The 7,343-nt window shown below is 39.2% G+C and overlaps 1 pseudogene; it reads right to left on the bottom strand.

Annotated features, from left to right (window-relative positions):
* Positions 1-1,627: 1,627 nt before the first annotated feature.
* On the bottom strand, positions 1,628-6,144 carry LOC146883616 (uncharacterized; annotated as a pseudogene).
* Between the last annotated feature and the right edge of the window lie 1,199 nt (positions 6,145-7,343).

Raw genomic sequence — 7,343 nt, 5'->3', positions numbered from 1 at the left:
AAAGACACACAAAAATCCTTGAGTCTAAGATCAAATTATAGTTACACAAAAATTGTCGATATTGGCATTAAAGTCCCACTTCCTTTCATTCTAAATTTTCCTACTTAGCCTATACTAGTTATTAGTAGTGGAACCTAGTAGCAGCCACCTCCAAGCCACAATCCACAAGAGACAAGGATACAATTGAAACCTGAAAAATGAAAAACTACAATGTAAAAGATTAATCTCTAAAGCGACTTTATGAGTATCTTATAATATAATTAAGAAAGTAAATTGTTAGAAAATGTATACACAATTTGAACAAAAACAAAGATGTACCATCTTCAAGGGATGGGTTGATCATCTAAGTCTTCATCATAATGCAGATGCATACGACTAGTGCTTGTTGAAGTGTCTCCAGCCAGTTTCTCCAACATCATGGCTAATTGTTGCTTGATCAAACTCAATTCTTCTTGAACGAGAGCATATTTTTTATCAGTTTCATCAGCCTCTTAGTCGCTTGCTTTACTTCTTCTAGAGGCCTCTTGATGAATATACCCTAAGAGGCTTTTCATAACATTGGCCAATGCCTAGGCCCATTCTTTTATTTTCTTTTATTTTTAATTAAATAAATGTTGTTCTAATTGAGTTTGTTTTTGCTAAATGCAGCCCATTTGTTAAAACTGCCAATTATTGAAGGTTTTTGCATTGGGCCTGCGGCCCAATCTTCTCCATGCCTTCCGCACACACCAGATTCTTCAACCCTCTTTATTGGGCCTCGAGTAGTCCAATTTCATCTGCAAAGTGGCATCCAGTGCATAATTCAGGCAGCGCCTAAATCAGTCTTCTATGGGCCTGCAACCAGAAGTTCTTCCACGAGTTAACACCATCAACAACACACCTCTTCCGTTGGGCCACACTAAGTAACAAATCTACGGCCCATCTATATTTTTCAGAATGGAGACTTTGCCTGCTCATTTGAAGCCCACACATCACAAGTATTCAGTTCGGGTTCTTTCACACGTCTTCTACCTCTTCCTGTCACGGAAATCTTTCGCCGTTAGGGTTTCCTTCCACACCTTCACGAGTGCATCAAACTATCGAGTGCCAATATTTTGTTAGGAATTCAGTACAACGCTTACACGTGAGACCTTTCTTGCTTGGTTTCCCTCATGCATTGTAGCGTCTCAACTAGGGTTGCCTCCTTCGTCACCTGTAGCCAAACCAATTTAATTTTCACGCATTGTTCTCGTTTCTTATCACAGTTATGGTAGTTTATACCCTTCACGTGTTCCTCACCTTATCACGAGTGCTAGACTTTGCTAGAGTTTTGGGGATTTCGTTCACGGTTTCCTCCTTTAGCGTCTAGGGTTTTTACCTCTCTTCTTTTATTTTCCCGGTTGCCTTTACCTATAAAATGGCAAGCCAATCTCATGTATCGCAGCTTTGATGAATGAGAGAGATTTTAATTCTCTTTCATCTTAGCTCACCTTCTAGTTGAGGTATTCACCTCCTAGGATCCGAACCAGTGAGAGTTCCCCACTAGAACTCAGTCTTCCGCTGCTTGTGTGGTGGATTTTCCACTGAACGATTGACGTTTCACGGCCTTGCGAGGAGTTTCTGCCGAAGATTCGCTAAGGCTTGCTCATCACCTCTCTGTCTCAACCAACTGTCCCGGTCTTGAATGAATTGTGCAGGCTAAAGTAGAAGGTTGAGTGAGGGATGACACACCATGATGAATGTTTGCAGCCAAGTCCCCAGTGCCATAAACTCTACCTCTATTTTCCCCCCAACAATATCTTTCCAACATTGAATCTTTGTTGTTGTTGTAGTTCCTACAAAATTATTTGTCTCCATGTCCTACATACGCTGATGATATGTCTCCTACTCATTCATAATATTTGAAAAGTGTCAAAATTGTATATAACAAACAAAACTAAACCAACTATTGACAACCTACATATAATTCACGTGCACGTGTATTTACCCAAGCATTGTTCTTATAGTGACAAGAAACAACTCTTTTGGATTCACAGGACGACCATGTTTTCGCTTCTGAGAAAAGTTATGCAATTAGTAAGATTATTTCCCTAACTATATAAAATTTTCAATAACATTGTTAGCAAATTTGGTATATGTGTTACAGAACACTTACGAGTCCCAATGCAATATTAAGGTGAGATTTACGTCCTGTAGAGTGTAGTGTTCCACCTCTACCTGAAGCTATGTTTGTTTTATTATGAGAGGATATGTCTTTGAAGTCTTTACTCTCCAAATAGTTAAGCAACTGAATCCAAGTTATTTCACTCATCCAACTAGGTTTCTTCATTTTTTTCCTAGCTTTGGTAAGCATATCAGATAGGCATTTTCTGACTTTTTCCTCATACACCTTTTCAATATGCCACTCATGCTCTAGTACCCAAGTAATATGGGTCTACAAAAATAGAAAGTAATAAAGTGATAAGTGTTATATGTAAGACCCGAGAAAAATTAAATAACTATTTAAATAATTATTTCATTATGGCGGGTAATAGAAACATTTAAAGCAATTAATGTGTGGAACTATGACGTGGAAAAGTACTAGCTCAAGTGGTTGAGAGTACTTTATTGTGTGTGAGGACTTGGGTTCGAGTCCTATGTGTGTCACTTGAATGTTATTTAAATTATGCATTTTTGTTTAGTTATATATTGGAGACTTGACGTGATGATAAATTTCAAAAGACGTTGATAGGTTGTGGGTTCAAGTCTTACTAAGAACCAAATTAAGGGGCAGTTTAAGGGGCTGGAAACACTGAATGGAGACCATGATTAACCATTAAACATGAAACTTAAATAGCATTTTCGTTTTGGGTGTTAAGTGCACATAATTGGGGTAGTAAGTGAAAGAGAAAAGGTCATAAGAGGAGAAAAAGAGCACTGTGAATTCGTGCTCATCATAAGCAAGGGTTTTTCAGAGTAAAGTGGAAAGCAAAGGCTAGAAAGGTTTTTGTGAAGGGATAAGCATATCAATTCAAATTTAGCAAGGAATCCAGGTAAGGGGTATGTGCTATTTTTCACGTTTATGGGTTCTGCCCAGAAATCGCCTGGTGGGTATGCATGTGCCGCCAGGCGATTCATTGATTTGTGCTTGATTCTAGGTTTTGGCTGATTGAACCGCCGGGCAGGGATTAATGTCCGCCAAGCGGTGCGACTGTGCTCGCGTTTTTTTGATTGAGTCATGTCGGATGCAGTGGTATTCAGACTTGCGATGTTGGTTTTTATGCATTGGAAATGTAATCTTGTAAAAGTGTGGTCTGGTGGTGCATAGGAATACCCTTCACATTTGACTCAAATAAGAGTTGGATTGTTGGAAGGGGTAGAGTCAGAAGTTAATTGTTAGGGTTCATAGTATGTGCGAATTGAGGTTAAAACGCCAAAGGAAATAGGGCAGTGAATTGTGTGTTATATATCATATGATATTAAATGTGGAGCATAAGTTAAATTCTGGACAACTGGGCATATCACGGGTTCAGCAACCTGAAGGATTCTGATTTCTGATACACCGCCCGGCGGTGTCTAGCCTGCCGCCAGGCGGCGACGGGAACAATGCCATCACAAGTGTGGATTTGGGCTGGTTATATGGAATAGGTTATGTATGTTGTTAGAAATAGGAACAGGTCATAGCGTTGAATCATATAGTCAAGTAAGTAAGTATAAGGTTGGGAAGGGGTTGATGGTATGACTACGCGATGGGATGTTGATAGACGTGTTAAGGAGAAGGAGAGAATAGGGTGACATTAGTTATTGGTTCAGATTTTTGAAAGGTTAGTATTGTGCCGCTTTGCTGTTATATGTCTGTGATTATGAATTATGGGACTGAAGTTTCTTTAGTGACTTGGAAACTTAAATATACGATATGTGATTATGCAATATTGTGTGTGTGAGACAAGATTTATGGCAGTGTAGTGTGACGTGAGTATGATGAGAGGAGGAGTGATCTGAACTGTGGTATTGTGAGGGGAAACGAAGTGCTGATAATGGTGTGAGGATTAACGTTGTTAGAGGGAGGAAAGAGAGTACCTAAATGTGTCTAGCTTAGGTACTAGAGTGACACCTGGGAAGGTGTAGGGTTGGAAACTAACAAACTCTGATAAAATAAGAGTGCAGAATATTCTAGAGCATTCGAGAATTGCAGAACCAACCATTTTGAGTGCCAAAACCAGTAACTGGGAGTTACTGGTATGGCGCTTGGCGGTCTGCTGATACCGTTAGGCGATAGGAATCACTAGGAAAGACTCCTGCACCGCGTGGCGCCTAGCGGCAAGGGAGTGCTCCGCCAGGCGGTGTTGGGAAAACAGTGGCGCTGGGAGGGCGTTAGCGCCTGGCGGCGGGCAGGTACCACCAGACGGTCTGAACCTGTTTCGCCAGGCGGTGCTGGCTGATGTGCTAGGTGACTGCGCAGCAGGTTATGAGTTGTGTGTGTTGTTTAACTGACAATGATGCTTTGCTTGGATCGGGAGATGTTGTGCCATGAGCGGGCAGGTTCATGGATGGTGGTTAACATGTGATGATATGAGCGGGAAGGTTCATATCCAGTTACTCTCACGTGGGGACACGAGCGAGGGAGATTCGTATGTTCCGTGCTCACGGTTGAGAGATGCCACGTGCGGGGAGGTACGGGGCTGGTGGATCACATGTGTTGAACTACAGGCAGGCAGGTCCGTAGAGCAGGACTACGAGCGGGAAGGTTCGTAGAGGCAGGACCACGAGCGGGCAGGTTCGTGTGAGCATCATATTTCTGAGTCCAAGGCTAACTAGTTGTGTGATTTAAAGGCTATAAAGCCTTGGGGGTTAAGGTCTAGGCCAAGAACTATGTAGAATGAATAAGATGGGTGAATGATCTATCTTGTGTTTTATATACTTGTTATTTTATTTTCTCAGCTCACCCTTTCTGTTTGTGTATGACGATGATCGTGTGATTCGTTGCACGGGAGCAGATGTTGATACAGGTGGTGTTGAGGATGTCCAGGCGACGGAGTGAGGGCTAACTTTGGGATTAGAACTAGGATTTTCTCACATGTATTTTTATACTTTTATTTATGAACACGAATTTCGAGAACTTGTATCACTTTATTGTTTAAGTTATGAGTTTTGGCGCGCTTTTTAATAAATTTAAATTTTCCCGCGTTGGGATTATTATTAATACGACTTTTGATATAATTTAATTCTTTTATTATTTATTTATAAGTAATATTCCTTAGGGATGTTACATTATATAATATCATAATTCATAACAAATATATTCTATTACCTTAAAGTATGTCCACCATTTAAGTTGAACATCTTTAGGGACCTCCTAATAATGATGGTATGGGACCCTGAACTGTGTCCTTATTGCATGTTCTATTGCCTCACTAGCATGGTGGTTAGGTGTCCACCTACAAGAAAAACATAGACACTTTTTAGTATTAAGTACATCAATTACTAAGAAAATTAAATAACATAGAAAACTTACCCTTTACCAATGGGTGTAATAATGACCTTGCCATGTTCATCACACTCGACCTCCTCATTATGTAAATTATGGTGCAAAGGAGGTTCAAAAAATGGGAAGGGGTCCACTAAGACATCAATTGGAGTTTGGAGGGGAGGAGGTTGGGTTTGAACTGTAGGATCTGGGATTGGACCTATATGAGTTGGGGCAGATTGAATAGTTTGACCAACTACAGTAAAGAACTTAAAAAGAGTAACATGTGGCACTCTAGATTGTGGAGAAGCATCTGAAACCCTAACATGTGGGCATGTGGGCGGTGTAGAGGAATGAGAAAGTATAGGTTCTTAACTTGAAGACAGGATAGAGGAATGGCAATTCACGTAATAATTTACTCAAGTATTGATTTAACTTCATTTCAATTGATGAAAATATGTACATAAGCATAACAAAATTCATCATCGTGTAGCCAATAATGCTTAGAAGCTCCACTAGGACACCCATATTTGTGTAAGACTGATAATGATGACTTCACTTCATCGAGTGAGCCTATACGTGGATCATTTCGCAATTGGACAAGTTTACACTTTTGAAATAGTGAGAAAAAAATATGTTATCTCATAATGTAAATAGAAAGCACAAATTGAACCTTCAACTCTAGCCAAAATTGCTACATCTCGCTTAGCATCTCCCATCATCTTACATAAGAGAACAACAAAAATTTCTTTAACTGCTTACACTTATCGAGTCCATAAATAGCAATGAAAATTTTAATTACGTTTCAAAGGGATACATCCAGCAATATCGAACAAGACCACCAAGCTTTACATCCATGGGTAGATAAATAACCAGGTGCTCCATTGAATCGAAGAAACATGCTGGAAAACTTCTTTCCAACTTACATATTATGAGTGGCATATTTTGTTCCATTCTCATTACATCATCCATCCTCAATGTATTACAACACAAATCTTTAAAGAAATTACTCATTTCTGCTACGAGATTTTAGACAAATTCTAGTAATGATCGGAATGCAATTGGTAGTAAACACTCCATGAAAACATGACAATCATGGCTCTTCATCCCATGCAGACTTCTTTTATCAATATTCGCGCACCTTGAAAGGTTTGAAACATACCCATCTGGCATTTTCAATTCGGTCATCCATTTGTAAACTGATTTTGCATCTTTTGTTGTCAATGTGTAGTTTGTCTTTGGCTTTGATAATTTTCTATTATGGAATTTAACTAGCTCCAAGTCCTCCCGATAACAGAATTCAACAACATCCATGCTTGCTTTTTCATTGTCCTTTGTTTTACACCTAACATTCATTATAGTGTTGAAGACATTGTTAAAAAAAGTTTTTTTCAATATGCAAAACATCAAGGTTGTGCCTTAACAAGTTGTCTTTCCAGTAAGTGAGATCCCAAAATATTGACCTCTTTGTCCAATTATGAAATTGTTCATAACTAGGCAACATATCAAATGGACCATCAATGACCTTTGGAAAGTCTTGCACAAATTGTCACACTTGACCTCCATTCAACAAATAAGGCAGATCATCCAACTCAACTTTGTTCTTTAAAAATCTTTGTTGACTTTTCCTAAATGGATGATCTTTTGGCAAAAATATTTTATGACAATCAAACCAAGTACTTTTTACCCCCATGTTTTAATGCGAAAGCTTTTGTGTTGTCCATACAATGAGGACATGCTAATTTTCCTCTTGTCCCCCAACCATACAACATGGCATAAGCAGGAAAATAATTTATTGTCCACATTAACAAAACTCACATCACAAAATTTTCTTTTGTTGAAACATCATGTCATGAAACCTTCATTCCACAATTTATTGAGGTCATCAATAAGTGGTTGCAAGTACACATCAACCTTT

This window comes from Vigna unguiculata, chromosome 9 (assembly GCF_037176805.1).
Source record: "Vigna unguiculata cultivar grain cowpea cultivar isolate G323 ecotype 2 chromosome 9, ASM3717680v1, whole genome shotgun sequence".
Classification (NCBI taxonomy): domain Eukaryota; kingdom Viridiplantae; phylum Streptophyta; class Magnoliopsida; order Fabales; family Fabaceae; genus Vigna; species Vigna unguiculata.
The sequence above is the reverse complement of the archived record's forward strand: the minus strand, read 5'-3'. Positions and strand labels throughout refer to the sequence as shown.